Here is a 22,215-nt window from a genome sequence, read left to right as displayed (position 1 = left end):
TGGGTGTTTGTGATCCTGTTTGCTTTGTTACCAACGCGTCTTTGTGGGCTCTTTTCACCACCTAGGCAGCTGCAGATGATTCAGGCCAAGCCTGTAAATGCAAATCTTCATGGTGCTACTATCTCAGGTGATTTCTACGAGAGCATATGTTCATCTGGGAACTGTTACTCAGTGGCAGTATTCTGCTTGTCATCTGTCACTTCGTATCCCTGAGGTATCTCTAAGTTACTAACAGTGAAGATCTAAGATGGTTGCGACCTGAGCCATCCTGGAACCTTGTTAAACACACTAAGTGCTCTCTGCATGTCATTGGCTCACACTGTTGGAACCTAGCCTCTATCTGAGACTCTTGGGGGCAGATTCTCTCTCATCATGGTTTCCAGGGTGCCATCACCAGTGCAGATCTTTCCTGTGATTGCCAGACTCATTTACCTCATTGCAACCAACAGCTACCTGGACATCCAGGAGGTGCCTCAAACTACCTATCTAACACAGAACCCTTGGTCTCCATTTAGGTCAGCTCTCTCTGACCTGAATTCCTCATCTTCGAAAATGACACATCTCTGTATACAATTTGTTCAGCCTAGAAACCTAGAAACACACACATCACCTCTTTCCTAATCCTCCACCTCAAGTCAATTAACACCTTGTTTTTGAATCTAACTTACCTCCAGCTCCCTCAAGTTGGTATAGAAGGTTCCCCCAGCTCACATACTGTTTTTTCCACGTACACACCAGATTAAATTCCCAAAATGAAGGCTGTTATCAGACATCAGACTACCAACTGCCATTTGCCTTCTCTTTAGCAGCTTCCCATCCAGTCAGAGTAAAAATTTTCAGTGTCTGTGGCTGGCCGCTGTGTGACTTGCACATCATGTACCTTTGCTTTGGTCCTTCTCTTAATAAGGGTACTCTGCAGGTTTTGTGTATTGATTCCTGCTGTAACTTAGGTCACCTTTCTGATGTCACTTCCTGAGAGCCTACCACTCCTAAAGTTTTCCCGTCTACTCAAATTATTCTGTTACTATTTTCCTTACAGCCATTATCAGTATCAAGAAATAGAATTGCCCAGGTGTTGTTATGCACTGTCCTTCATGAGAACTTCAGCTCCACTGGAGCAGGATATAGGTCCTATCAATCAGTGTCCTACCTCACACCCACCTAGCACACTAGGCACATAGTTTGCTCCAAATGTTTACTACATGGAAGTGGGCAGGGGCCAGCCTGTGAGGGGGCTCACCCCTTAGTGCTGGGCAGCTCTATAAAAGAACTACATTCCAGGAACAGTTCAAGAGGCCCAAAAATGAATGATGGATGTCCTACCAATGGCAATTGCTCCACCAAGGCAATAAGACTGGGCTTTGTTGGTTCTGTGTATGACCTGTTGGCTCCAGAACCCTGGCTAAAGCCCAAAGGACACTTAAGAACAGCCCAGAGATTGCAAAGCCCAGGACAAGGAGTTGGGGTGCCTTGGCTCTTGCTGGCTTGATCATTGCCAGGCTACAAAGGCACTGTCCTCTGGAGACTCACTTCCTCAGCTGTGAAGGATCAGACTACCAGTCCCTAAGGCCAGGCTGTGACTGCTGGAACTACCCAGGCCTTACCCTCAATTTTTTCTCCTTTGCAGTTATAAAATCCAGGTGACCCTCGTATTGGGGGAGGGGGTGTCACAGGAATCCTGCAGGAGACAAGGCATGTCTTCAAGACCATCACCAAAGAAGACAACCTGAAAGGTGTGTGTTTTGTCCCTAGGGTGTCAGATATATATCTCCCGTGAGGCTCCCAGGTTCTACTTGGCTGTGGAGTCAAACAGGCTGCAGGTGCTTGCTATGTTTTGAACTCCAGAGAGAGGCTCCTGCCCCTCTGGCTCCCAGGAGACATCTATGAATACAGCAGCCTGTCCATAAAAGGGACAGAAGAAATGCTTGGCTGGGTCTTGGTCCCAGGGCTGGTTGAGGTCTCTACTTATCAATGTCATTGAAGGGGACTCCCATACAGCGGGGCTCCCTTCCAGACCCTGGATTAGGCACAAAGCACACTCAAACACTGGTTTTCCCAGAGAGATAGTCTATTAAGCTGGGAAGAAATGTCAAAGTGGCTGCTCTGACTCAGGCAGAAAAACAGCATCAAATGACCTTGCAGGTGTCCCTTAAGAAGACAAAAGGAAAGGTTTGTGTTAGAATGAGCTAGCTAGGATGCATTCATAAAGGAGATAGATTATGACAGAGATGGGGAAGGGGAGAAGGGAGATGGGACAGGGATATTTATCCCAGAAGGACAAAGTACTGTCTCTGGATAGAAAGGAGACAGACATGGAACATAGGCTAATGCCTGATTATAAAGGTGTTATTCTGAGTTGTTTAATTTTAATTGAACATGTTAATTAGGTGAGCCAAAGGGGGCTTCTGATGGCTGGACTTTGGTTGTCAGCCTCAGGAGGAAGAAGTGGCCAAATAGGAGACTAGACCTTGATGGTTCGCTTTAGGAATGTTATCTAAGGATTTTTAGCAAGGAAGAAGGAATAGGGGAGAAGGGCAAGGCCTGTCAGAGACACATGCTCTAGTGGGCTAGTGTCCTTTCAGTCACCATCTCTCAAATGAATAACTAAAAGACAGGGAGGAGGCACCAAAACAGCCTGCCCCTGGAGTTCTGAAAACTGCACCCTTTCTGGAGACACTCTGAGTTTTAGCATGGTTAGCACTGCTCTAAGCAGGTACTTTTGAATCTTCCGAGATAACTGTACCTGACCTTGCCCACAAATCCAAAGTTCAAACAACCCTTGGAGGGTTTTGTACTGATTCATCTGTTGATGCTGGAGATCAAGCCCAGGACCTCTGTCTGCAAATCCTGTGCTCTGCCCCTGAACTGTTATGCCCAGATCTCAGGCACCCCCAAATGACCACCATGGAGACTGAATCACATATGTAACAATAAAGAAACTTTATTTCAACCTCAAGCTTGGTCTTTCCATCTAGTAACTCTGAGAATTGATAATTAAAAATCTTTGCATGGGTAAATTGAAAGGAACCATATGGCATGATTCCCTTTTGGATTGCCACCACTTTTATTTAGTCACATGGCTGTTTGCTGTCTTCCTAGTGTTAGAGATGGTGGACATCATTTGACTTTACCATCTTTGGGCAGTCAGTCACATGTCTGACAGCCATCTTTGCTAGGGTTAGAAAAGATGAATATCACATGATTTCACTACCATCTTGATAAATGACCACGTGGAGTGGGCCTACTAAGGACGCAACAACAATTTTCCAAGATATGTTGGATTTCAGTGGATTTTTGCATGATAATTCATGTCCTGTACTGAAAACAAGATTTACAGAACATAGGATTTAAAAATATTGTTTCTTTAATAAGATATTAAACCTGTACCCCAATGCTTTTATACACAAGAATGTATCTTGGTTTGGCTAAACTTCATAATTTAAATGTCACCCAGGTGATAACAGCTTTATGGACATTAGGGGATCATAGAGAACAGCTGAGGGTTGCAAATGTATGGCAAGGTTAGAATTCCAAAGAGAGTTCAGTTGCAATAGTGGACCTTAACAGTTTTGGAAATGCCAGTGTCAGGTGATAATCACCAGAAGCACCAGCCACAATGAAATGGAGCAGGCTGAAATCTAGAAGGCAGGCTATGTATATGCTGCTGAGGGTGGGGCCTAAGAGAAGATCCAAACCTCTCAGAAAAAGATTGTGAATGAATCCCAGATATTGAACATTGGAATTGTTTGCACTATTGGAGCTTGGTTTTGCCTTATACAAATTATGGTTATGCCATACTTTATCCTTCTTAAAACAAAAGAAGGTACTTTATTTTTGATATGCAGATAGAAATTTGAGATATTTCAAACCTTTTTTTAAAACTTACATTTATATTTATAAGGCTATGGGACATTTTATGTTTATGAAATATTTTGTATTGTTAATATTTGGACTTAAAATAAAAGGCTAAAAATTAGGGTCACAACCATAATCACCAAACACTTACCAGAAACTGTGGTGCTCATTTCTTGTGATGCAGCAATACAATGACTAAGCAGTCTGTCAAAGTGGTTGAAGCAGCTTCTGAGACCATAAGTCTTGGCCTTTGGGGGATTGAAAAACCCATTTACAGGGTAACCTAGGACCACCTGCATGTCAGATGTTTGTATTGAGATTCACAACAATGGCAAAATTGCAGTTGTGAAGTAGCCATGGGAAAAATTTTGTAGCTGGGGGTTACAACATTGTAAACTATATTGAAACATCAAAGCGTGGGAAAGTTGAGAACCAGTGGCTTAGAGAATGTTTCTCCCTACTCAAGATCAGACTAACCTCTTTGTCTTTGCTAACTTTGTTAAGCTTAAGCTATTTGGATAAACTGAGTCAAATAAATGTTTTTTATTGATACTAAAAGGAGCTTCAAGTGAGAAATTGTTCTTTTTAAGGCTCATACTTAACACAGATAAAATTACAAAGTCCTTTTCCCAAGGTCAGACTCCCATTTCCTCAGGGGACTGGAGAAAGTTCTTCCTTGCTAAAAAGGGAGTCACCCTCCTTATCTCTGATAAAAAGAACTTGTGGCCCTTCTACTAACCTACGGCTGTGATGCCTAACAACTTGTCAAGGGCAGTGCTAGCCCCTAGGCTCCCCTCTGTTCCCATTTTGCTCTGGGCCTTTTCTCTTGTCATATTTCCTTGCCTGTCCACAAGACAGTCTTAACAGCTTGGTACAAACTTGTTTTGTTTTTACCCATGTGTGGTGGTATTTTAAATAAAGTTGCCTGGGGGTCAGAGCTATTAGAGCCATAGCAAGTGCGTGGCAGTGGTGGCGTACGCCTTTAAGGACCTGGAGGGCGGTACATACAGGCAGTGACGAGGCAGTCACATGATTGGGTTTACAACCAATCAGAAGCCAGAACAAGGAGATATAGAGAAACAGACACATAGGAAGGAGGGCTCCTCTTTTGGAGAGCTCTCTGGGCTGAGGAGGATCCCTGAATCAGGAAGGGTGAGGCTCTTGGCTCTGACCTCTTGGCTTTCTTCTCTGAATCGGCTCTGTGTTCTTGTCTGATCTACACCGAATTACATCTACATTTGGCGCCCAACGTGACAAGAATCCGTTAAAAACCGTTTAACTGCTGAGCTGGATTCACACCTCGGACACTAGGTGGCTGTTTTGAAATTCCCTCGGATTTGTACTGTTCTACGAGGACTTAGTTATCCAATATTTTAAAGGAAACTATTTAAAAGAGAAATTTTTTTCCACATTTAAAAAAAAATGGGTTTTCCGTGTTCATTAGAAGAAAATTGGGCTTTGTTTGCAATTTTAGACAGTCTAACAATAGAACAGCTATATGAGAAGATTAATGTTGATAGAATTATGCATTTTATTACTATATTTATTCTTATTTTACTATTTAGAAAGATAGTCAATTTAAGTGCCAGGGTGACAGCTTTAGAAAAACTTGATACACCTGTAAAAACTCAGACAGAATAAACTAACAGTGAAGTTGCTTCAAGATTGGATCATAGGGTTACAGAAAGAAAGCCTGTTTTCACACAGTCACCCTTAGTTTGTCCAGTAACCGTACAGCAGTTGCCTGATCAAATGACTACACAAAATATTTGGGCTCCAATCGAAATGTTAGATTTACGAAGGTTTAAGGAGGCAATAGTATCTTATGGCATGCATTCCCCATATGTAAAGCAAATGTTAAACTCTTGGTCAACCTATAATAGGATTGTACCACAGGATTGGCGGGAGCTGGCACAAGCTGTTCTGGAACCCAGTCAAAGGCTTCAGTGGCTAACTTGGTTCAAGGATGAAGCTAAAAACATAGAAAAACAGTGGAGGGATAAAGGAATACAAGTCTGCCAGGATCAGCTTATTGGAGAAGGTCAATATGCTTCAGCACCAGCACAATGTTTATATGATGTCCAAACCTTAATTTTATGCCGAACAGCAGTCTTGAATGCATGGGACAGAGTTGCGGAACCAGGAAAAAAAAACTGAGTAATTTACAAAGGTTGTACAAGGCCCAAAAGAATCTTTCACAGATTTTTTACAAAGACTGGCTTCAGCAATAAAGAGAATGGTCCCGGATTCAGAAGCTAGTAAGATAATAATTGAAACTTTGGCCTTTGAGAATGCAAATGCAGCATGCAAAACAATAATCAGGCCATTAAAGGCAAGATCTGCACCTTTGGAAGATTGGATTAGAGACACGGTTAATGTTGAAGCTCATGAGCATGATGATACGTGGGTAGGAGAAGCACTTTCAAAGGGTTTGAGGAATGTTAGATGCTTTGGATGTGGAAAGCAAGGACATTTGAGAAGGGACTGTAAACAGGTCATTCTTAGAAACAATGTTTCCTCAAGGAACAATGGCAACAGAAGGCCCCTTCTTTCTGGAGTATGCAGAAGGTGTGGTAAGGGAAAACACTGGACCAACGAATGTAGATCAACAAGGGACAGACAGGGTAATCCTTTGCCTCAGTCTTTGGGAAACTCCCAGAGGGGCCTCATGCAGGCCCCAATAGCAAATCCAGTTCAAACCTTTCCTGCAGTCATAGAGGAAACCCCTACTCAGAGCAATTAAATAACCAAATGCCTATTGGAATAAGTCATGCTGGTCAGGATGATGAAACAGAGAGAATAGAAAATTCAGGAGAAAACATAAAGAAAATTTTTTGGCAAACTTCTATTAATGAACAAAGACCAAAATTATCGATAAAAATAAATGATGTTTTGTTGTCTGGTCTGGTAGACACAGGTGCGGACGTTACCATAATTGCACCAGAATTTTGGCATCCAACTTGGCCTCTTCAGGAGGTAAACGTTCAACTGTTAGGTATTGGGACATTATCTCAGGTGAAACAGAGCGCAAGGTGGCTCGAATGTATAGGTCCAGAAGGACAGAGAGGAAAATTCAAAATGAGACAATTGAAGAAAAGGGACAAATCATCTATCCCAGGAAACAGAGTGAAACGGCGTATGGTTTTCTGCAGAAAATCACGGCCAGGCCTAACATCAACTGAAGTCCCCAGAAAGAAGTTGGGGCCCCACAACAACAACAATTCCACGTGGTCAATAATAATATCACTAAGCTGAGAAACATCATCTACAGATCAGCTTTGAACTACAAGGTGCTCAGAGTAATTTTGAGATGACTAGCTGAGATGATCCAGTCTCAAAGACTACTTGAATAAGGACTTGAGATAAACCCTGAACTTTGGCATTATACATAGTCTGGATAATGAAGGATATGGTTACCTTTCCTAGAATTTGACAATTAACCTAAAATTTTTCTTTCAGGATAAAGATAACTTCGCCCATACCCAGTAGGAAGCAATTTTAAGACTACGACGCCCACATTCCCAAAGAGGTGGTGTGGGGTAGGTGGTTTTTTGGTCTTTTTAATGGGTTTTGGGTCTGGGATAATTTTCATTGTTTAGGGGGTTGGTTACAAGTTGTTGTCAAGGGTTAGGAAAAAGGCTAAGCAAAGGAGATTAGATTTAAGGTTCTTATTTAAAAAAAAAAAGAAAGAAGAAGAAAAAGATAATTACTAGTTTTAAGTATTTTTACATTGGATTGGATTGTTTTATACTGTATACAAGTTATATATATTGGAATTGATATTGTTAGAAAATGCTATATGTATATTTCTAATTGTACTTATACCGTTCATTTAACAATGCAATTTTCTGATCCTTGAATGTTATTATTACCAACTATTAGGATATATAGAAATGAAAGTTAGTTAGTTATAGTTGAAGATTAGTTAGTTATAGTTGAAAGATAGTTATAGTTGAAGATTAGTTAGTTATAGTAGAAGATTAATTAGGATAGAAAGTGAATTAGATACATTTTGGACTTAACAAAATAAGATAAATAATGAAATTATTTTCTCTGAATTTGTCAAATACAAATGGACTAGAAATTATTTAGACATTTATTACTTGTATATATTGTGTATAGTTATTGTACTTTTGTATGTAGTTTTTCTTTTGTTAGTTATAACCTTTTTCTTTTTTTAAATTAGAAAAGGGGAAATGTGGTGGTATTTTAAATAAAGTTGCCTGGGGGTCAGAGCTATTAGAGCCATAGCAAGTGCGTGGCAGTGGTGGCGTGCGCCTTTAAGGACCTGGAGGGCGGTACATACAGGCAGTGACGAGGCAGTCACATGATTGGGTTTACAACTAATCAGAAGCCAGAACAAGGAGATATAGAGAAACAGACACACAGGAAGGAGGGCTCCTCTTTTGGAGAGCTCTCTGGGCTGAGGAGGATCCCTGAATCAGGAAGAGTGAGGCTCTTGGCTCTGACCTCTTGGCTTTCTTCTCTGAATCGGCTCTGTGTTCTTGTATGATCTACACGGAATTACATCTACACCCATGGAATGACTATTTTGTTTTGATTTCTTTACTCAGCCCATTATCTATGATTAAAAGGTTTTATTTTGATACTAAAAGAGCTTCAATTAAAAAATCATTGTTTTTAAGGCTAAACCTGAGAGGAATGGAATGTAAAGTCCTAGTCTTAGAAAAGTTGCTTACTTATTGCAGACTGTTAGGGAACACAATAGTCAGTCATCTTATGAATGATCAAGTTATTTAATTGTAGTTATGCTAAGTACTGATATAATTAATTGCAGGGACAAGCCTTACTTATTCCCCTGTATACGTTTTCAGTGTTAAACTTAAAACAAGTAACTAGAAAGAAAGTTGTCTATTCAGGAAGCTCTCAAATACTTCAGAGAGCTGTAGGATATGGCATTTGAAATGTTGATTAAAAAGCTTATTATATCAGACAGAGACTCTCAGATCCTAGCAGTGACTCAAGATCTCCAAAGAAGATTACGGGGGACCAAAATGTCTATACCTGGATTGTGACAATGCTGACCACTGGGCAAGATGCCTTGATGCAACACCTGCTGCCAAGAACCAATCCAGACTGTGGACAAGCAGCAGGACACTGAAGAACTGAGTGTACCACTTTTGCCTAAACAAAGTAAGATCAGTCTTCCCCATGTTCCTTTTCTACAGGAAAAACTTTCACCTTATGGGCCTGGTGAAGACTGATGCTGTTCTGATACTTCTGCTTCCAATGCTATGGAGACCTGGGTATAGCTAAATGGGAATGGACTGGTCTCTGTGGCTACCTGGGAATGAACTGGTCCCTGTCATTTTCTAATAGATTAGGAAGCCGCTTGGTCTGCACTCAGGTATAATTTATCCTTCTTAGTTCTTGGATAGTATTGACAGCTAGCTTAGCTATGACTTTGTCAGCTTGGCAGCATTAAATAGCATTAAACACAAGGCTATAGCCAGCTTGTTAGCTCATTTTATATATAAAAAGCAAGGCTTGCTTTTTCTAAACGTACTATGTCTTTTGTTAAAAAAATGATCTAGGATATGAAAGTCTACGCAAATTTTGAGTGCCTAAGAATGTTAAGATATATGAAGGTCTGAGGATATGAAAGATCATAAGGTTTGAGGGTCTTAGAAAATGATTCATGATGTAAATGCATGTTATAAAGATATAAATGCATGATTTAAGATATGAGAAATGTTTTAGATTGCTTTCTCTTTCTGTGGTATGAAAGTTTGGAGCTTCACATTTAATAGAGTTCTGAGAAGCTGGTAGAGCAGTGACTACTTACTGTTCAGTCAAAAGCTCAAGATTTTTAGATTTATTTTGGTTGTCAACTAAATATAAACTTAAAGGTGCTTCTAAGACCACCCTGTCCAATCTATACCTGGCTCTCAGGACAGAAGGAAAGTATACATGTTTTAAACCCAAATTTGTAGTTTTTATTAGAACTCTAAGATCTGAGTCCATTCCTGCTGTTTTACAGATACTCATTATCTGCTTTGTCTATGATATGGATTTTGGTATAGATTGGTAATACTAATATATCTAAAACTTTTATGTCCTTTGTAAAGAATTTGTATAGGCTTCAGAGGACCAAAAAGTCATAAAACTAAGATCCACTTCACAGAAGTCAAAAGGACTCCAGATAAGTATAGCCTAAATTTTCCCTATCTGTCTATTCTTGAGGATAGTACTTTTGTCTCTCCTGGTCTTAGAACTCCTCCCCTTTCCACTTACTACATTTAAAAGTTCCAAAAATTTTATAAATTTTAACTTTTACTCCTACTTTAAATTTGTCTCAACAGGTTTCCACTTGGCTGACAGAAACCTCCAAGCATCAGTTGCTAACTACTAGCTCTGGACTTGCTGAAAGCTAATGTGGACCAGCTCAACCAATGTGATTGTTCCCTGTCTCTACTGCTGGGTCAGATAACCACATACACTGCCCAGATGTTGACTAGCCTTCCAGATTTTGACTAGTTTTTCAGCCTTTTTGGGCCCTGACAACTATGCCTCTGTATCAGCTGGAAGCAGTTACAGAGGAGAATACATTGTCCTGTACTCCCTGTCAATATGTTGAAATACTGAGTCAAAAAGAAACTCCCTGGCATAGAGAAAAAAATTGCTAACTATTATGCTTATTGACATACCAGGAAAATGGGCCCAGATTTGTCAATTGATGGGTTCATTAATTAATATAATTCTGCAGTAGATAAGGCACTTGACCTTCTTTATGCAGAAACAAAGAGGTATTATATGGCCTTAAGAAATTATTATTTCTATATAAATCATTCAGGATTATAATCTGGTTGTATGCAAAGATTAGAACTACAGGGCATTAAGAATGGTAATACATGAAAATGTCACTGCTCTAGAAAAATCTGTTAGCTAATAGTTCTTAGTTCCCAATACACTTGAGCCCCAGGACAGATAGGACTCATGATTGAGTCCTGTCATTGGTACTTGTGAAGGGGTGGGGGGGTATGGGACCTGGGGCCATTGCCATGACAAGCTTAATAAAAACCAGCTAAAAAGTAGGCCTGAGTTTACTGGCAGGCATGACCTGGATCCAAGAAAAGCTATAAGCTGACCCCACCCAGGGAGGGCCAGCAACTAAGGGGAAATACCTCAAAACAACCTCAATACTATAAGAAGGGAGGCAAGATAAAAAGAATGCCCATGTGTCTGAAGCCAACGTGAGATACACCGTGAGCTTCTGAAAAACAGGGGCTACAGAGACTTGCCTATCTCAGGAAAACAAAAGACAAGAAGGAGAGAAAACATCCAGAGGTAGACAAGTCTGGGCAACAAATAGCAACAAGTTTGAAAGAGGTAACATGTGCAGCAAGGCTCACCATCAGCCCCTCAAGTGCTTGCTTCTACCAGCAGCATCCAATTACAAGCATCTTCACGATGAACAGAAGACCGCTGCTTCTACAAGTTCACCATGATACTGCCCACCACTTTAAGGATACAGGGTCATGCTGGCCCAAGAATCAAACCCTACCAAAAAGGGATGAAAAGCAGAGAAGGGAGATGTGAGTCCTGCCTGGGGAAACACAGACTAAGGAAGGCCTCTAGGAGAAGACACTAAAAGAAAAGATTCTTGGAGTTCATCATCCAAGGTGCACACAATACACTCAGCCCTGTCCTTCAACACAGTCACAAAGGAGCCCTTTGATCTCTTCCTTGGCTCATGGACAGATGCTGACAGCTCATAAAAAAGATCAACTGAAATGGTTTCTCATCCAAGTTTCCTCCACCTAGGTGTCGCTCTCCTTCCTGTCCAAGGCTACTGAGTCTATATACAGTGAATGCTGATAGGACACTTTCAGCTGGAAGATGACACCTCATAGTATCACTAGATACAGCTTATTATAAGTAGCAATGCCAATACCCTGGACAGACCTCATGGAAAGGGGTACTTTCATACCAGGATTGCCTCGATTCACTAGTCCACACCTCAGCTTCCATGACTACTGTTGGTCTCCTGGTATCCTCTTCAACCACTTCCAACTTTTAGCTCAGAATCCAACCTTCCCATTGGCTGCTACCCCATTTATGACATCATTTCCCCTCCAACCCCACCACCACCTGGTAGGTTCTTGGGGTTGCCATGGCAATGCCTGTAAACAAATTTGGATCATCACAGGTCACCTGTGCACAGTGACCAGTAAGTGCTGTCTGATACCGGACACACTTGCGACTCAGGTCAGCTGATCAGACAAGAACAACCAATTCTCTTGCTCCATTGTACTGTGGACTGCTGATACTCTCCCTCTATCCATGGCAGGTAAGGAAAGAAACTTTAACACATTTCTTTTGATGACTTCTCCCTTACTTTTTACTATGCTTTTAAGTCTTTGTTTAATGGGGATTCTATTGATGTTGATATCTTCATTTGATTGTTATATTTAGATTTGGTTTTAGCAGCGGTTAGAAAACATGGAAATAAAAGAAGACAAATGGAAGAGATGACTCTGGAGGTACTTTGAAACTGAATGTTTCAGATAACCACAGATTTTAAATAAAAAGATACAAGACATCATATCCCAAGCCATTTTTAGGCAACCACACTGTTGAGATCAGTCTAGGTAAAGGTTCCCTGTCAAATATAGGAAACCATATCCTCTTCTGATCCCTGGCTCTTAAAATCTGTCCTGCCCATCTTCCACACCATTCCCTACATCTTATTAGCACTGGTTGTGTTGGATCTTATCAGCAGAGGCTGGGTACTCCATAGTGAGTAGTTCTCTGGACAAGAACTGACACAACAATGTGTAGGGAAATTCTCACAATAATTTCCAACTAAAACAGTAACAAGAAATTAACAGTTCCTGAGGAAGTATTCATTTAAGAATCAATTTAACCAATTATTAAATTAAGAAACAATCTTATTCAGAGATGAAGCCTATACTACATTAGTAATCCCAAGATGTCACACAAAACACAGGCAAGCCTCAACTTGATATGCTAGATTTTGTTGACTCCCCAAGGGAGGCTTTATTTAAGCTCTCTGAAGTGTGGATAGGGGTGAGGGAGTAAGGAGCAGGAAGAGGGTATGGAGGTTAACTGTGGTTGGTATGTAAAATGAAATTAAAATAATAAAGAAAGCTCAGAGTAGAGAGAGATAAGCTTGGTGGACATGGCAAATAGCTATGATCCAGCACTCTGGATGCAGAGTCAGGCCTACCTGTGTGATTTCAAAGCCTGACTGATCTAGATAGAATCTATATCTTCCTTGAGTAGAGATAAGTAGCTGTTTAAGGTTCTCCTACTTTAAACACTTCTGTTCTGGGACACAGGTGTGAGGCAGTGCCACAGCAGGTACAAGAACAAGACAATGCAGGGCAAAGAAGGGTGTTGTCTAGGTCAGAGCAAGGGTCAACGTGGATCAACTAGGAAGTGCATGCCCACACAGGAAGAACAGGCAGTTCATCCAATGAGAGCCATCCTATCCCATACCAAGAACCATTCTGAACCATATTGTTTGGAATATGTGAGGGAACATAGGCTTTAGACTCTCCCAGACACTACAAATTGTAGATAAGACAGCTTGTGAGTGTTACAGCTCTGGAGGGGAAAGTATCCTGACTTGTCCAGAAATCAGGCTATACCTGGAGCTGCAATAGGACAGTTCTGGAGGGTGAATCTGTAATAGGAAAGCTCTGAAGGCTGGAGCCACAATAGGACAGACAAGCTCTGGAGGGAAAGGTATCCTGATTTGTCAGGAAGCCAGGCTACACCTAGAGCTGCCATAGGACCGCTCTGGAGGGAGAGGTATCCTGACTTGTCAGTAAGTCAGGAGATAACTGAAGATGGGGAGGGATGGGATATGGTCTCCCTGCAGGATGTAGCAATGCTGCTCCTCTCCGAGAGAGAGCCTTCACAGATGAGCCTTGCTCTGCCTTCACTTAAGAGCTCTGCTACTTCTCTCTGGCCCAAGATGTTGCTTCTTCTGCTTCACACTGCTAAAGGGGAAACCCCTGTAGAAATGCAGCCATCTCCTCTGGCTCCAATGAAAAATTGTTACTTTTTTCTGCTCAATGTTGCTCAACCCACCTAAGGGAATGTCTCAGCAAGGATTTTTTTCGGCTCAGTCCCCCTAAGGAATGTCTTGGCAAGGTTCTTCTGTTCTGTGCAGGCTAATGAAGATCTTGACCCAAGACTCTTTTAAGAAAGAGATTTGTTTTGGAATGAGGTTTTCCAGGAGAATGGCTGCCTCTGCCAAGGTGGGAAAGAACAACTCACAACTAAACAGGCAGAGGAGCTTTTTAGGGGAAGAATTTCTCCAAAGAGATTTTCTGTTCAAAGATTGATTTGTTTTCCTGCTCAAGGATTAGTTGGTTTCATTGGTCAGGAACAGAGTTGGCTTTAATTTCAGGGCCAGGGCATATTTCTTTCACTGGCAGAGCTAGCTCTAGTTTCAGGGCCAAACTGTGTTTTGTTCATTACTTGTTTTTTTCATTTTTCTTTATTATGAAATTTTCTACTCACTCTACATACCACTCTCAGATTCCCTCCTCCCACCCTCCAGCCCTCCCTCCCAAGACACCCCATATCCCCACATCCCCCAAATCAAGGTTTCCCACGCGGAGTCAGCAGAGCCCGGCACACTGAGCCTAGGCAGGTCCAAGCCCCTCCCCACTGCACCAAGGTTGTACAAGGCATCACACCAGTCACCAGGCTCCCAGAAGCCTCCTCATGTACCTGGGACAGATCCCGATCCCCCTGCCTGGGTGCCCCCCAAACAGTTCGAGCCAAACAACCGTCTTCCATATCCAGAGGGCCTAGTCCAGTCCCATGGGGGCTCCACAGCCACTAGTCCACAGTTCATGGGCTCCCACTAGTGTGGCCAGTCATCTCTGCATGTCCTTTCATCATGATCTCGATGTCCCTCACCTGTAGAATCCCTCCTCCCTCTCTCTCTCTCATCGATTGGATTCCCGGAGCTCAGCCTGGTGCCTGGATGTTGATCTCTGATTTCTGCCTCCATCAGTCACTGGACAAAGGCTCTGTGATGACAGTTAGGGTATTCACTAGACTTGTCACCAGAGTAGACCAGTCCAGGCACCCTCTAGACCACTGCCAGCATTCCATGGTGGAGTCATCCTTGTGGATTCCTGAAAGCCTCCCTGGCACCCTACCTCCTCCTATTCCCATGATGTCCTCATCTGTCATGATCTCTCCCTCCCTGCCCTCCCACTCTGTCCCTGTTCCAGCTCGACCCTCCCATTTCCCTATCTTCCCATTCTGCACTCCTCGTCCTCTGCCACCACCCCCACTCCCAGTCTGCTCATGTAGCTCTCATCCACTTCTCCTTCACTGGGCCATCCATGTGTCCCTTCTAGAGTCTTTCCCTGTTAACTAGCCTCTCTGGAGCTGTGGGTTGGAGTCTGGCCATCCCTTCCCTCACATCTAGTATCCACTTATGAGTGAGTACATACTATGTTTGTCCTTCTGAGTCTGGGTTACCTCACTCAAGATGATATTTTCTAGATCCATCCATTTGCCTACAAATTTCACGATACCGTTTTTTTAATGGTGAATAGTACTCCATTGTGTATACGTGCCATATTTTCTTTATCCATTCTTCAGTTGAGGGGCATCTAGGTTGTTTCCAGGTTCTTGCTATTACAAATAATACTGATATGAACATAGTTGAGCATGTGTCCTTGTGGTAAGATTGGGCATTCATTGGGTATACGCCCAAGAGGTATAACTGGGTCTTGAGGAAGACTTACTCCCAAATTTCTGAGAAACCACCATACTGTTTTCCAGAGTGGCTGTACAAGATTGCATTCCCACCAATAGTGGAGGAGTGTTCCCCTTGCTCCACATTCTCTCCAATATAAGCTGTCTTCAAAGTTTTTTATCTTAGCCATTCTGACAGGTGTGAAATTGTATCTCAGAATTGTTTTGATTTGCACTTCCCTGATTACTAAGGATGTTGAGCAATTCCTTAAATGCCTTTCAGCCATTTGAGATTCTTCTGTTGAGAATTCTCTGTTAAGCTCTGTAGCCCATTTTTTAATTGGATTGTTCAGTATTTTGATGTCTAGCTTTTTGAATTCTTTATATATTTTGGAGACCAGCCCTTTGTCAGATGTGGGGTTGGTGAAGATCTTTTCCCATTCTGTAGGCTGTTGTTTTGTCTTATTGACCATGTCCTTTGCTCTACAAAAGCTTCTCAGTTTGAGGAGGTCCCATTTATATATTGTTGCTCTCAGAGTCTGTGCTACTGGTGTTATATTTAGGAAGTGGTCTCCTGTCCCGATGCATTCAAGACTACTTCCTACTTTCTCTACTATCAAGTTCAGTGTAAACAGATTTATGTTGAGGTCTTTGATCCACCTGGACTTAAGTTTGTACACGGCGACAGATATGGATCTATTTGCAGCCTTCTACACATTGATATCCAGTTATGCCAGCACAATTTGTTGAAGATGTTTTCTTTTTTCCATGGTACTTTTTTGACTTCTTGTTCGTATGTTCATAGGTATGTGGATTAATGTCAGGGTCTTCAATTTGATTCCATTGCTCCATGTGTTGGATTTTATGCCAGTACCAAGCTGTTTTTTTTTATTATTGTAGCTCTATAGAGCTTGAGATCAGGGATCATGATGCCTCCAGAGATTGCTTTATTGTAAAAGATTCTTTTAGCTATCGTAGGTTTTTGTTCTTCCATATAAAGTTAAGTATTTTTCTTTCCAAGTCTGTGAAGAATTGTTTTGGGATTTTGATGGGGATTGCATTGAATCTATAGATTGCTTTTGGTAAGATTGCCACTTTTACTATGTTAATTCTACCTATCCATGAGCATGGGCGATCTTTCCATTTCCTGATATCTTCTTCAATTTCTTTTTCAGAGACTGAAAGTGCTTATCATACAGGTCTTTCACTTGCTTAGTCAGAGTTACCCCAAGGTATTTTATATCATTTGTGGCTATTATTTTAAAGTGTGATGTTTCTCTGATTTCTTTCTCAGCCCATTTATCATTTGTATATAGGAGGGCTACTGATTTTTTTGAGTTAATCTTGTATCCTGCCACATTACTGAAGGAGTTTATCAGCTGCAGGTGTTCCCTGGTAGAATTTTTGGGGTCACTTATGTATACTATCATACCATCTGCAAATAGTGAAAGTTTGACTTCTTTCTTTCCAATTTGTATCCCCTTGATCTCCTTTTGTTGTCTTATTGCTCTAGCTAGAACTTCAAGTACTATGTTGAATAATTATGGAGAGATTGGCAGCCTTGTTTTGTTCCTGATTTTAGTGGAATTCTTTGAGTTTTTCTCTCCATTTAATTTGATGTTGGCTGTTGTCTTCCTGTAAATTGCCTCTATTATGTTTAGGCATGTGCCTTGTATTCCTGATCTCTCTAGAACCTTTATCATGAAGGGGTGTTGGATTTTGTCAAAGGCTTTTTCAGCATCTAATGAGATGATCATGTATTTTTTTATTTCAGTTTTTTTTTATGTGGTGTATTACATTGACAGATTTTCATATGTTGAACCATCCTTGCATCCCTGGGATGAAGCCTACTTGGTCATGGTGGATAATGTTTTTGTGTGTGTTCCTGGATTTGGTTAGCCAGTATTTTATTGAGTATTTTTGCATCAATGTTCATGAAAGAGACTGTTCTGTAATTCTCTTTCTTTGTTGCATCTTTGTTTGGGTATGAAGGTAACTGTAGCCTCATAAAAAGAGTTTGGTAATGTTCCTTTTGTTTCTATTGTGTGGAAAAAATTTGAAGAGTATTGGTATTAGATCTTCTTTGAAAATTTGGTAGAATTCTGAGCTAAAACCATCTGGTCCTGGGCTTTTTATTTTGGTTGGGAGACTTTTAATGATCGTTTCTATTTCCTTAGGGGTTATTGGTCTATTTAAATAGTTTATCTGGTCTTGATTAACTTTGGTATGTGGTACCTATCCAGAAAATCATCCATTTCTTTCAGATTTTCCAATTTTGTGGAGTACGGGTTTTTGAAGCATGACCTGATGATTCTCTGGATTTCCTTGTTGTCTGTTGTTATATCTCTCTTTTCATTTCTGATGCTTTCTCTCTGCTTTTGGGTTAATTTGGATAAGGGCTTATCTATCTTGTTGATTTTTCTCAAAGAACCAACTCTTTGTTTCATTTATTCTTTGTATTGTTCTGTTTCTATTTTATTGATTTCATCCCTCAATTTGATTATTTCCTGGCATTTGTTTCTCCTGGGTGAGTTTGCTTCTTTTTGTTCTAGAGCTTTCAGATGTACTGTTAAGTCACTAGTGTGAGATTTCTCCAACTTCTTTATGTGGGCATTTAGTGCTATGAATTTTCCTCTTAGTACTGATTTCATAGTGTCCCATAAGTTTGGGTATGTTGTACATTCACTTTCTTTGAATCCTAGGAAGTCTTTAATTTCTTTTATTTCTTCCTTGACCCATTGGTGATTCAATTAGGCATTATTCAGTTTCCATGAGATTGTAGGCTTTTTGTAATTTTTGTTGTTGTTGAAATCTAACTTTAGGCCATGGTGGTCAATTAAGATACAGGAGGTTATTTCATGTTTTTGTATCTGTTGAGATTTGCTTTGTGACCAAGAATGTGCTTGATTTTGGAGAAGGTTCCCTGGGGTACTGAGAAGACGGTATATTCTTCTGTGTTAGGGTGGAATATTCTATAGATATCTATTAAGTCCATTTGAGCCATAATGTCTGTTAATTCCCTTATTTCTCTGTTAAGTTTCTGTCTGGCAGACCTGTCCATTGGTGAGAGTGGGGTGTTGAAGTCTCCCACTACTAGTGTATGGGGTTTGATGTGTGATTTAAGCTTTAGTAATGTTTCTTTTACAAATGTAGGTGCCCTTTTATTTGGGGCATAAATATTCAGAATTGAGATTTCATCTTGTTGGATTTTCCCTGTGATAAATATGTAATGACCTTCCCGATCTCTTTTGATTGATTTTAGTTTGAAGTCTATTTTATTAGATATTAGGATAGCTACACCAGCTTGCTTCTTAAATCCATTTGATTGGAAAGTCTTCCCAGCCTTTTATTCTGAGGCAGTGTTTGTCTTTGAAGTTGAGGTGTGTTTCTTGTATGCAGCAAATGGATGGATCTTGTTTTTTATCCATTCTGTTAGCCTGTGTCTCTTTATAGGTGAATTGAGACCATTGATATTAATGGATATTAATGACAAGTTATTGCTGATTCCTGTTATTTTTTGGAGGTAGTGTTGTATGTTTCCCTTCTTTAGTATTTGTTGGTGTGGAACTATCTATTGCCTTTGTTTTCATGGGTGTATATAACTTCCTTAGGTTGGATTTTTCCTTGTAGTGCTTTCTATAGGGCTGGATTTGTGGAAAGATAATTTAAATCTGGTTTTATCATGGAATATTTTGTTTACTCTGTCTATGTTGATTGAGAGTTTTGCTGGGTATAATAGTCTAGGTTGGCATCCATGGTCTCTTAGTTTCTGCATAATGTGTGTCCAGGACCTTCTGGCTTTTAGGGTCTCCATTGAGATGTCAGGTGTTATTCTTATAGGTCTGCTTTTATATGTTACTTGGCCTTTTTCCTTTGCAGCTCTTAATATTTTTCTTTATTCTGTATGTTTAGTGGTTTGATTATTATGTGGTGAGGGGACATTTTTTTGGATCCAGTCTATTTGGTGTTCTGTAATCTTTATAGGCATTTCCTTCTTTAAGTTGGGAAAGTTTCTTCTATGGTTTTGTTGAATATATTTTCTGTGCCTTTGAGTTGGTGTTCTTCTCCTTCTTCTATCCCTATTATTCGTAGGTTTGGTCTTTTCATGGTGTCCCAAATTTACTGGACATTTTGGGTGATGACTTTGTTGGCCTTAGTGTTTTCTTTGACTGATTATTCTATTTCCTCTATCTTCAATGCCAGAGATCTGCTCTTCCATCTCTTGCATTCTGTTGGTTATGCTTGCATCTGTAGTTCCTGTTCATTTACTCATATTTTCCACTTCCACCATTCTCTCAGTTTGTGTCTTCTCTATTGTCTTGATTTCAGTTTTCATATCTTGAACTGCTTCCCTCACTTGTTTAATTGCTTTCTCTTGGCTTTCAAGGGATTTATTGATTTCTTCCCATTTTTTGTTTGAATTTTCCTCGATTCTTTAAGGAAATTTTTCATTTTCTCTTTAAAGATCTCTATCATCTTCTTAAGGTCATTTTAAGGTCAATTCCTTCTCTTTCTTCTGTGTTCAGATGTGCAGGTCTTGCTGAAGTAGGTTCTGATGGTGCCATATTGGTTTTTATGTTGTTGACTGTATTTTTGCACTGGCGTCTACCCATCTCTTTCTCCACTTGGTGAAAGTGGTGTCTGTCTCTGAGGGAGCCTCTCTTGGTACAGTGGGAGCTCTTGGTCTAATTGGTGCCAGTGGACTCTTTGTCTCAAGGAGCAGCTCTTAGTCCAATTGGTGCTTGTGGGCTCTATGTCTGGGAGTAGCTCTAAGCCCATTCTGGCACCAGCAGGTTCTGTCTCAGGGAACACTTGCAGTCTCAGAGGGTGGGTGGGATTTGAGTGAGGTGGGGCTTGTGGGTTGCAGGGCCTGATGGGGATGGTGGTAGTCTGACCTGTCTGCAGGAGGTCTGCCTGCTGACTGGCCTATAACTGGGACTGCAATGGGTGGTCGTGTGGGGGCACAGAATTGTGACCCTGGGCCCAAAGCCAAGGGGCTGGGGTGTTCAGGTATAAGGATAAAGACTCACCTCTTAGTCCAATCGAGTGCTGGCGGGCTCTGTCTCAGCTAACAGTTGCAGTCTCAGAAGGTGGGTGGGATTTGAGTGAGGTGGGGCTTGTGGGTTACAGGGCCTGATGGGGATGGTGGTAGTCTGACCTGCCTGCAGGAGGTCTGTGTGCCCACTGGACTGTACTGGAACTGCAATGGGTGGTGGTGTGGGGGTGTAGGGTTGTGCCCCCGGGGCCCAAAGCCTAGGGGCTGGAGTGTTCAGGTATGAGGATAAAGACTAACCTTTTAGTCCAATTGGGTGGTGGCAGGCTCTGTCTCAGGGAACAGTTGCAGTCTCAGAGGGTGGATGGGATTTCTCATTAATTCTTTTTAGCATTTTGGATCTAATTTTAGGGCCAGGGCATATTCTTTCCCTGGATTTGAATTGAGGGACAAAGTGTCTTTCTTTTGCTCTGGTATCAGGGTCAGGGTATGTTTCTTAGGTTCTGTATTGAGAGCTAAAGTGTTTCTTTTGCTGGCATGTGTCCAGGGCCAGGGTGTGTTTCTCTCACTAGCTCTGATTTCCAGGTTAGAATGGGTTTCTTTATTTGGTCCCATTTCCTTACATGGCTCCCCACAGGAAACTACAAAGCTGCCATCTCATCATTTTTTCCCACTGTCCTCTTGCTTCCTACAGAAAATTTCCAAAGTGCACCTTTCTTTGGGACAGAATGTGCTCTGCAGCCCTCTGAGCCTGTGCTGAGGAATGCCACGCCCTTAGCAGGAAGTGTATGCAACTTCTCCAGGGTCTCCACCCCAGCTGTGAATTCTGTATATAGAGGCAGTGATGAGGAAGTGAGTTGGCTGGGTTAAGAGCCAATGAAAAGGCAAAACAGCAAGGCAATAAATGTACAGGTTACACAGGAAAAGGATCTCTTGGGAAGCTATGGCGACGTGGTGAGCTAAGGTTAGTTGGTGGCTATCACTCTGATCTCTATGGATTTTACCCCTGTATTTGGCACTGTGTTTCTTATTTAATAAGACTGTTTAGAAATTTGTCTACATTTGGCACACAACGTGGGGCCATGTTGAGTCTCATGACCATGATCATATGTGGATAAGAGAAGCAATTACAAAAGTTTTGAGGAAACATGTCATATGTTTTGGGTGTGGAAAAGAAGGTCATTTGAAAAGGGAATATAAACAAGGCATTCCTAGAAAGAAGGTTTATTCAAGGAACAATGGCAACAGAATATCCCTCCCTTCAGGATTATGCAGAAGGTGTGGTAAGGGTAAACATTGGACCAATGAATGCAGATCAACAAGGGACAGACAAGGTGATCCTTTGCCTTGGTCCTCGGGAAAGACCCAGAGGGGCTTCATGCAGGCCCCCACAGAAAATTCACTTCTGACCTTTCCTGCCATCATAGAAGAAACACCTTCTCAGAGAAATTAAATAACCAAATGCCTATTGGAATAAACCAGGCTGCTTGGGGTGATAGAACAGTTGAGGCAGAGAGAATAGAAAATTCAGAAGAAACCATGAAGCAAATTTTTTGGCAAAATTTTATAAATGAACAAAGACCAATATTAAAAATAGGAATAAATGACATTTTTGGATGGTTTGGTAGACACAGGTGCAGATGTGACAATAATTG

General features: G+C 41.2%; 1 long non-coding RNA gene across 1 annotated transcript; it reads left to right on the top strand.

Annotated features, from left to right (window-relative positions):
- The first annotated feature begins 1,531 nt into the window (after positions 1 to 1,531).
- Positions 1,532 to 9,280, top strand: LOC128125378 (uncharacterized). The gene is made up of 3 exons (XR_008223152.1): positions 1,532 to 1,733; positions 7,315 to 7,394; positions 9,045 to 9,280. It is a non-coding gene; the product is annotated as an uncharacterized LOC128125378 (long non-coding RNA).
- Positions 9,281 to 22,215: the final 12,935 nt, after the last annotated feature.

The sequence above is a fragment of the Peromyscus californicus genome, unplaced genomic scaffold (genome assembly GCF_007827085.1).
Source record: "Peromyscus californicus insignis strain IS unplaced genomic scaffold, ASM782708v3 Scaffold_4__1_contigs__length_199733344, whole genome shotgun sequence".
In the NCBI taxonomy this organism is placed as follows: domain Eukaryota; kingdom Metazoa; phylum Chordata; class Mammalia; order Rodentia; family Cricetidae; genus Peromyscus; species Peromyscus californicus.
Note: the sequence above shows the minus strand (reverse complement) of the source record. Positions and strands in the feature narration are given on the sequence as shown.